Below are 10,171 nucleotides of genomic sequence, written 5' to 3' on the forward strand. Positions count from 1 at the left end.
GCAAACAGGAGCAAACAGAATGTGTCTGATAACACCGATGCCAGGCACTGGACTAAGGTTCCAGGAGGTTTATATAGCAACACCCCTGAAGTAACGACCCAGCTGGGTGCAAACAGAGGGAAGGAAATCCCAGAGTCATATCACTAGTAACCACTAGAGGGAGCCAAAAAAAGTCTAATTCACAACAGTGGAGATGGAGCATCACGGATTTCCTCTGCAGAGAGAACAGTATTTAGAGGTCTGAGGGCATGAGGAGCACTTGCTGTTCTGCAAGTTGAACAACTGAATTTGCCTGAAGTTGCCGGTTACTGAAGTTGAACAACCAGAGACAGCATAGACCTGCTACCAAAATTTGAGTGTTACGCACCACACGCATTGCACAGGAGAATCGGGACATCGTTTACTGTATTTGTCAGGTGCCAGGTTGTGGGAACAAAGCAGCCCCTTGCCCATGACTACCACCCTGTGCACCTTACAGGGAAAGAACAATGTGTAGCAATTTGAGGCCCAGATGATCTGCTGGAGCGCCTCATGGAGCCTTACCATTTCAGCGACATTGTTTTAAAGGCCCTGGTGGGATCGAAACGTCCTATGTAACTTTGCGGTGAATTTCTCCTGCCTTGTTGAAAAGGGTCACACACCCTGTTCCACCAGCACCTCACAAATACGACAATCATTTGATATCAAAAGCTAGTGGGGCAGCTTTCAGAGCTTAAGGTGAGCCTGGGAACATGGACGGTAAGTATAAGTGGCAGTAAATCAGATAGCCACCCCTGATTAACATTGATCGATCTATCTATCTATCTATCTATCTATCTATCTATCTATGAAAAAAGGAGAAAACTAGGAGTATGTAGGATATTTAGGTAATAGAAAAATGCTTTATTTAAATAACATATAATTAGCAAGCTTTATAGCAAAATACAAGAAAGCACAAAAAGTACATAGCAAGTATATTCAGACAAGGATGATAAAAAGGAGTGGATGACCCCCAGTGTGCACCCACAAGAATACCATCACGCAGGGCTACATATTGTGAAGATAGCTGCTCCAAAGCATCTCTATTGTTAGAGTAGCATCAGGCACACCATGTGGTGTGTCATGAATAGTTAAAGATTTGTAATTAAAAAGAGAGCAGCGCTTACCCTGAGAGGCACACAGTGGGGCACACCAGTTGGGGTCCACCGAACGCGACCCCCGACGCGCGTTTCGCCTACCAAGACGGCTTTATCAAGGGAAGGTGACATGAGATGTATCCGATATCCTTAAATAGCGCCAATAGTTAATCACATCACCGGGCACCTGGTCTCAATCGGCGGATGAAAGCGGCGCATGCGTGCGCAGAGAGCCGAGCCCGGCGTCACAGACCGCGTCACACAAGGCGGGCGCCGCTGGGAGCAACCCAGGGCGCACGCGCCAAGTGTCCAGACGCCGCTGGGACGGAGGGCGGGGCAAAGTGCGCGACGCAGGCGCACTACCGCCGGCCAGGTAAATGTCAGCCCGGAGTTGCGGGGTGAATGGGCGCGTGCGCACACCCCGAGCCACACCAGGCATCACCGCCGCGTCATGCATTGCGAGGGCGCAAGCGCACAAGCAAGGCAGGGATGACGCTGCTGGGATGAATGGCAGGGCAAGACGTGTCACGCACGCGCTCCACCGCAAAGGTACTGACCTGATGACGCATCTGCCCGTTGTAAGTAGGAAAATGTTGAGACACCTAACCACCAAAATATACCATAGCATCTATCAACTGTCTCACTAGATAGGGAGCAACACCCAGCATATTAGAGAAGGACACAGTATATGAAACAATGCATCTAAGGCATACAACATAATTAATCCATCAAATGCTGGCTGTGGCTGAAGAGTGACAACTTGTTAGTGGTAAGTTCAACTCGGGCAGGAGACAGTTGCGCCAAAAATAAGGACATCAGCATCTCAAACGTCGTGATGTAACTAAAAACATATAAAGGAAGACAAGCTTAAAATTTAAAAGAAAATTAAAAAAACATACCAAAGGGCCCCAAGTGGGTGATCCACTCGAGGGGGAGATATTACACAATGGAGGGCAGGATATGACGGGGAAGGGGGAACCCTAAGACACTTTAATATAGGGAAATCTATAATTCTGTAAATGTACAAGACAGTATACTTAAATATAAGAGATGGACCATAGAACAAAAGGGGGAAACCCTCAACGCCGTACTGGCACATCCATGAGAGAGGAGGGCTTTTTTAAAGGAAGGGAGAGAAACTCAGGTACTCGTTAAGTCCCTTTGGAACCATGGTGTCCACACGGACTATCCAGCCTGCTTCACGCTGGGCAAGGACCTTTTTATAGTTGCCCCCTCGTACCCCGAGATGAATACTTTCAATGCCTCTGACCTGAAACGTCCTGGCATCACAGCCGTGAGCCATCTTGAAATGACGTGGAATTGTTTTCAGGTCAGAGTCATCCTCTACGGTTTTTGCAGCGCATATGTCCCTAACATGTTCACGAACACGTACGCGTAACTCCCTTGATGTCAACCCAATATAAATTAGGGAACACCCACATGTGGCATAATATACAACGTTGGATGTACCGCATGAAATGCGCTGCCTGATTGAAAATTCTTTGGTGCCATCCGAGGATTTGAAGGTAGTCGCCCGTATGATATTGGCACATGCAATACAGTGGCCACATGGATAGGAGCCAAATACAGGACCCCTAGTGCAAAAGGGATTAGTAATTGATGGTACATAGTGGCTGCGGACGAGGAGGCTACTCAAGTTGGGGGATCTCTTAGCCGTCATAAGCGGGAACTCCCCCACAGCCTGTGCTAATGAAGGTTCAGTCATCAGGACTGGCCAATGTTTTTTAAGTATATTCCTCATGTTGGACCACTCATGATTGTAGGTCGTAATGAACCTAACTTTCTCACAGTTCTTCCTCCTCCTCCGATCATTTGTTCTAGACTGCAGGAGGTCTCTGCGGGGTGTCCTCCTCGCTCTGTCAAAGCCTCGCCTAATACTCCTGCGGCTATATCCGCGATCTCTAAAGCGTCCCTCGAGGTCAACCGCCTGTGCAAAGAATTTTTCATCAGTGGAGCAAATCCGCCTCACCCTTAGGAACTGTCCGACCGGGACGGCCCCAATGGTGGTAGGATTGTGAGCGGAGTCAGCATGCAATAACGCGTTGACAGCTGTAGATTTTCTGAAGACATCAGTCTGGACGCGACGTGTGGTGTCTACCTCCAGCCTGACGTCCAGGAAGTCAATGTGCTCCGAATCACAATTATATGTCAGCCTGATATTAAACGGGTTGTCGTTGAGTTGATCCATAAAATCCCCGAGCTGCCGCGCTGTCCCCTCCCACAGAAAGAGGACGTCATCTATATATCTTAGCCAGCACAGCACATGGTCCGCGCCCCGCACCCCCCCGTCGCCAAAGATCTGTCTCTCCCATGCACCAAGGAAGAGATTGGCGTACGAGGGGGCGCAGGCCGCGCCCATGGCTGTGCCGCATTTTTGTAGAAAAAACTTGTCCTTAAAAGTAAAAAAGTTGTGGGTAAGGATAAAGCGCAGCAGCTCGAGGATTAACTCACACATGGGGCCGCCCAGGTCGGAGGTCCCCAAGAAGAGGCGGACTGCAGCAAGACCATCCTCATGACTGATGCACGTATATAGTGTTTGCACATCAGCGGTGACCAGGAGGACGCCAGGATCCACAAAGACACCGTCAACCCGCGTGAGGACGTCCGTCGTGTCTTTGACGTACGATGGTAAAATTTCAACCAAGGGTTTTAAATAAAAATCAATAAATTTGCATATTGGCTCACATAGGCCTTCAATGCCTGACACGATCGGACGCCCCGGCGGGTTGACGGGGTCCTTGTGGATCTTTGGAAGCAGGTAAAAGGTTGGTATCTTTGGGGATCTGACTGTCAGACCCTCCAATACTTTTTTGTCTATGATGCCTTTCTCATAGGCTACACCAAGGATGGCCTGTAGCTGAGACGAAAAGGAGGGAAGGAGGGCAGAGGGTTATAAGTTAATTTAGTATAGGTGGTGCCATCACGTAGCTGGCGAAACACCTCTTTCTCATATTTAATGCATGGCCAGATCACGATGTTCCCCCCCTTGTCTGCTGGTTTAATAATAATGTCTTTAAAAGACTGTAATTCTTTGATGGCCATTCTCTGTCTTGACGTCAGATTATCAAATTTACGTCTTGAAGACAAATGTTTAAAGTCTTCTGTCACCATCTGGGTAAAAATATCCACAGCGGGACATAGAGACAAGGGGGGGAACCTCGTCGGTCTGGGCATGCAAACTGATGGAAACGTACCTTGAGGATTACTTGCTTGCTCCTCCAGGAGATCCTCTAGGTCTTGCAAAGCCCCCCTTTCCATCTCAGACAAAGGCCCCTGTGTATGATGGTTCCTGTGATGAAGCTTTTTGAATATGAGTTTCCGAGAAAACAAGTGAAGGTCTTTCAAGGCTAGAAAGAAATCAAAAGAGTTAGTAGGTGAAAAACTTAACCCTTTACTCAGGACCTCAATCTGAGTGTCAGAGAAAGTCCGCGTGGATAAATTTAATACCTGGAGACCACCGTTGTTATTCGTCCCCGGTTGTTTACCCGCTGCAGCCATTGTTTTTGAAGTCTGTCGTGTAACGATTTTTTTAGTCTGTATATTAGATCCAGGGTGTTCCCCCCTTGCTTCAGTATACGTTGCATTATCTTCGTGGGGGATATTTGATTTAGTGGATCTGGAGCGTGACCTCGAACTTGAAAAATTTCTGAAACGGGGACGAGATCGATCCCCCAGGCTCCGCCATCTATAAACGTTGGAGGTTTGTTTATCCTGTACATCGCGTTTAAATTTCTTTGCTTTGAGACCCTGAATCTCGTTCACCCATTTCTGTGACTCTATATCCACATCATCATTTAATTTTTTAATAGCTTCTCCTGACATGTCCTTTTTGAGCTTTGTTTGAACAGTCTCAATCTCAGCCTCGATCTCACCCAGTTTAGATAAATCCAGGCCTTTAAGCAATGTCATGAATCCGAATGAGCAAGTATTAGAGAGTTCCTCCCACCTATTCTTAAAATCCTCATCTAAGGTAGGGAATGATGGGAAGACCTGGATTCTCAATCCACGGGGAATAAGCCCCCCCTCCAAATATTTTTCAAGGTAGGCATGATTCCACCATACTCTTGTTCTTTTTTTCAGGAGGTCCTTAAAACGTCCAATAGTCTCCCGTAGGTCACTACCTGATCCCTCCAAACCCCCATTAAAACCATCCTTGAACGTATCGTCTATTTGGGCACGCCATGTAGAGTCTCGTGCCCTAAAATCCATAGTGGGCCTGTAAACAGCTGTGAAAAACACAGAAACAATAATAATAACAGATTCAGGCAGCACATTAGATACAAACGGAAGGGGGAAATGAGACCACCCGCACTAAGTAGTGCTGTGTAACCCCCCACCGATAAAGAGAACCAACTCCATAGAAATTGAATGAAAAAAGGAGAAAACTAGGAGTATATAGGATATTTAGGTAATAGAAAAATGCTTTATTTAAATAACATATAATTAGCAAGCTTTATAGCAAAATACAAGAAAGCACAAAAAGTACATAGCAAGTATATTCAGACAAGCATGATAAAAAGGAGTGGATGACCCCCAGTGTGCACCCACAAGAATACCATCACGCAGGGCTACATATTGTGAAGATAGCTGCTCCAAAGCATCTCTATTGTTAGAGTAGCATCAGGCACACCATGTGGTGTGTCATGAATAGTTAAAGATTTGTAATTAAAAAGAGAGCAGCGCTTACCCTGAGAGGCACACAGTGGGGCACACCAGTTGGGGTCCACCGAACGCGACCCCCGACGCGCGTTTCGCCTACCAAGACGGCTTTATCAAGGGAAGGTGACATGAGATGTATCCGATATCCTTAAATAGCGCCAATAGTTAATCACATCACCGGGCACCTGGTCTCAATCGGCGGATGAAAGCGGCGCATGCGTGCGCAGAGAGCCGAGCCCGGCGTCACAGACCGCGTCACACAAGGCGGGCGCCGCTGGGAGCAACCCAGGGCGCATGCGCCAAGTGTCCAGACGCCGCTGGGACGGAGGGCGGGGCAAAGTGCGCGACGCAGGCGCACTACCGCCGGCCAGGTAAATGTCAGCCCGGAGTTGCGGGGTGAATGGGCGCGTGCGCACACCCCGAGCCACACCAGGCATCACCGCCGCGTCATGCATTGCGAGGGCGCAAGCGCACAAGCAAGGCAGGGATGACGCTGCTGGGATGAATGGCAGGGCAAGACGTGTCACGCACGCGCTCCACCGCAAAGGTACTGACCTGATGACGCATCTGCCCGTTGTAAGTAGGAAAATGTTGAGACACCTAACCACCAAAATATACCATAGCATCTATCAACTGTCTCACTAGATAGGGAGCAACACCCAGCATATTAGAGAAGGACACAGTATATGAAACAATGCATCTAAGGCATACAACATAATTAATCCATCAAATGCTGGCTGTGGCTGAAGAGTGACAACTTGTTAGTGGTAAGTTCAACTCGGGCAGGAGACAGTTGCGCCAAAAATAAGGACATCAGCATCTCAAACGTCGTGATGTAACTAAAAACATATAAAGGAAGACAAGCTTAAAATTTAAAAGAAAATTAAAAAAACATACCAAAGGGCCCCAAGTGGGTGATCCACTCGAGGGGGAGATATTACACAATGGAGGGCAGGATATGACGGGGAAGGGGGAACCCTAAGACACTTTAATATAGGGAAATCTATAATTCTGTAAATGTACATGGGAACATGGACGGTAAGTATAAGTGGCAGTAAATCAGATAGCCACCCCTGATTAACATTGATCGATCTATCTATCTATCTATCTATCTATCTATCTATCTATCTATCTATCTATCTATCTATCTATTATCATTCTATTTATCTATCTATTATCTGTCTGTCTATCTATCTATCTATCTGGCTATCTCTTAAAGGATTTCCAGGCTTGTCATAAATTGTAGAAGTCATTCTACTTGACTGCAGATTGTGAAATCCTTACAATGTGCAATATGCACACTGTCAGGATATCCCTCTATTACCAACTTGAGCCAGCAGTCATGTGACTACTATTATGTGGCTGGCATACTTGTGGTCACAAGTCAACTAGCGTCTTATCAGCAAATTCAGGGACGTGTATGGGAAGCTATCCAGCACGTGACCACAAGCATGCAAATTGCGGTCACGTGACACGCTAATCAAGCTGAAAGTAGATGAGAACGCTGATGACAGTGCTCATATTACACACTGCCAATTCTGCAATAACATAGAGTGTTTGCAGAATTTTATGTTTAGCCCAGAAACCCCCTTTGAGTGCATTTACTTATTCAACTTATTGATAGATACAAGTAACAACTTCAAAATTTGATTTGTTTTGAAATCATACCTCTTCAACATCTGCAACCCTTTAAGAAACTATCTTATGTTACTAAAACAAAGTTACAGTACATTAAGCAACCTTTGGGCTCTACTGTTAATAAGGTACATCTCCCATAATGCTAATAATAAAAAGGCTTGCCAAAGGCCAACATTTCCTAACTACGATTACAGTGTTCATATAAATCATATCAATACAACAATATCGGGTGTAAGACTTTGGGCCAAAAAGCTGAATGCACTTAGAATGTTACCTATGACAGAATATTGCATTGCCTTTTACTTGGTTGTTAACCTTTCCTATTGTAGAACCTGACAAGTGTTATATTTAAATTATGAGCTGCAGTAAAATGTAACTGTCATTTCAGGAAACTTTTGACATTCTAGAGACATTTCAAAATGTTTAATTGCTAAGACCCACCAGTAACTAAAACATAGGGGAACAAGTAATCAACTGAGTGCTGCTCTTCTCCGACCCTAAAGTGGTCTTCATTGACTTTTCATTGAGTCTGTCTTCAGTATTGGAGGAGACCAGAGCTTAGCTGCGTAATTCTGCTGTCTGATTTTAGCAATCGGTGGGGATCTCAGCAGTCTTTATGCCTTTCTAGCTCTGCAATAGTAATTTTGAACCACAGAAAGTAAGGCACTTTTTATGGAGTCGGGCTGGGGTGCCAAGGGCCCAACAGTAACACTGATTCAGATGGCCCACTATACAGCCAAATGCAAATTTTGTCTGATCTTTGTGTAATTGATGGACCCCCACACACATGACAATAGAGAATCCCAGAAGTGGCATTAATGGCAGGTTTAATTATACATGTTCATACCCCGGGAGGTGGTCTGGCAGTTCATGGTGCACCAAGTGTACTGGCCAAGCACTGTTCATGTAGTGGGATGGGGGACTGGAGGCCCACTTATGTACAGGAGCCTACATATTCCCTATTCCCCCATGGGCCAGTCCGAAGCTGGCCCTTTATATGCAATATTGCATATAACACAATCTTTTTTTTAGGGGGACAAGTAGCCCATCTTAATTACTAGGCTTCTGTAAAGCTGAATAAGTTGCACAATTGATGTGTCCACCAATGCGCAAAATGCACAACTCATTTTATGCATGTTTCACCCGGCATCTCCACCAGTCTGTTATGACTCTGTTGTCAGATTTCTCGGGACCAGGGGCTCCTTCCCTGTCTCTCGTGCTAGGGGACCCTAACTATCCATGCTCCCTGGATTACTTCTAATGGTGAAGATGCCGGGGCATGGTACCTTGCTGAGCTCCTGAACCACACTTAATCTGTTCCCTTCCCCACCCAGGGAAGTGGGTAGTAGTAGTGTATGAAAATACACAAACCAGACTACCAAGGGAAGACATACAATGATAAAGGAAAATACCAATCACACTATTTATTCTTCTATGTATACTGCAGATATCCCTTATTATGCACTGTCACTTTATAGTATGAGGTCTTGTCATATCGCTTTCTCATTATTTTGTTGCTTTTATCTTTTTGATATTTATTGTATTTTATTGTATATATATCCTTATCTAGTCTTTGTCACCTTTATATAGTGTGGTAAAAAAAAGATATCACTCTATATTCATACATTCTTCTGTATTATTAATCTTTATGAATTCTCCTCTTTTTGGTATCTTTTTCCTAATGCACTTTTCTTTTTCGGATGCACATCAGCAGTGCGCATGTTGGCTGTCCTCCCCCTGTTCTCATCCTTGATCGACATCATCCAACGTTGTTGCCCTGCACATGTGATCCGGTGCTCCGCTCATGTGACCTACTTGGGCGGTCCTTCTAGGGCTTGTGTTCACGGAGTCACCTTGATACTTCTGATAATGTTGTTTGGGGGAGGGCGGTGCATCCGCAAAGATGCTTTTTGATTGGTCACTGGTTTATATTTAAAGCTACTCTTTTCTGTGTGAAGCCAATCCCCCCCGAAGAAGGCAAGCACCGAAAGGCATGTAGGGGACCTGTCATGCATCTACTAGCTTTGGTATTTATACTTACTTTTCTCTATTTCATTTTGTCACTTTACATGGCTATAGGATTTATGCACTTGTATTTATACTCATATTGTGGAGGTTTATTATTGTACTACTTTCTATGGAACTGAAATGATTGATCCCGCCATATTATGAGCGTTCATGTAATTTTTTTACCTGTACATACTTTGTGAGTATATATGACTATTTATTCATCTTACCAATTGCTGGGGATACTGTCCCTTTTACATTTTTTTGTCTGTTTGTACATTTTTTAATATGACCTAATAAAGAGTTATTCTTTTATCATTATTTTTATTATTTGGTCTTTCTGCACCTTTTGTTATATGATTTATGAACTTTGTGGTGCATAGCCCCACTAACAGTCCTATTCCTCTAAGTACATATATACCTAACATCATGCATTTTTAATGTACTTCTACAAATTGTTCACTTTTGCTTATTATAGACAAGAGAGTGGAACACCAATGAGTGAAAGAAAGGGGAAAAAAAAAGAAATTGCAGAGGATGAGGAAATGCACACAACCGAAAAACCAAGCAACAGTCTTTAGATAAACACTCCAAACGCCACCTCAAACAACCAACTACTCCAGCTCCAGAGCCAGGCAGCAAGAAACTAACACTGGCATCCTTGATATCCAGAGGCAAGTATTTACAGGAGAGAGGAGTGGCCAACACTGAACAGCTGAAACCATCAACAC

Source organism: Ranitomeya variabilis, chromosome 8, assembly GCF_051348905.1.
Source record: "Ranitomeya variabilis isolate aRanVar5 chromosome 8, aRanVar5.hap1, whole genome shotgun sequence".
In the NCBI taxonomy this organism is placed as follows: Eukaryota; Metazoa; Chordata; class Amphibia; order Anura; family Dendrobatidae; genus Ranitomeya; species Ranitomeya variabilis.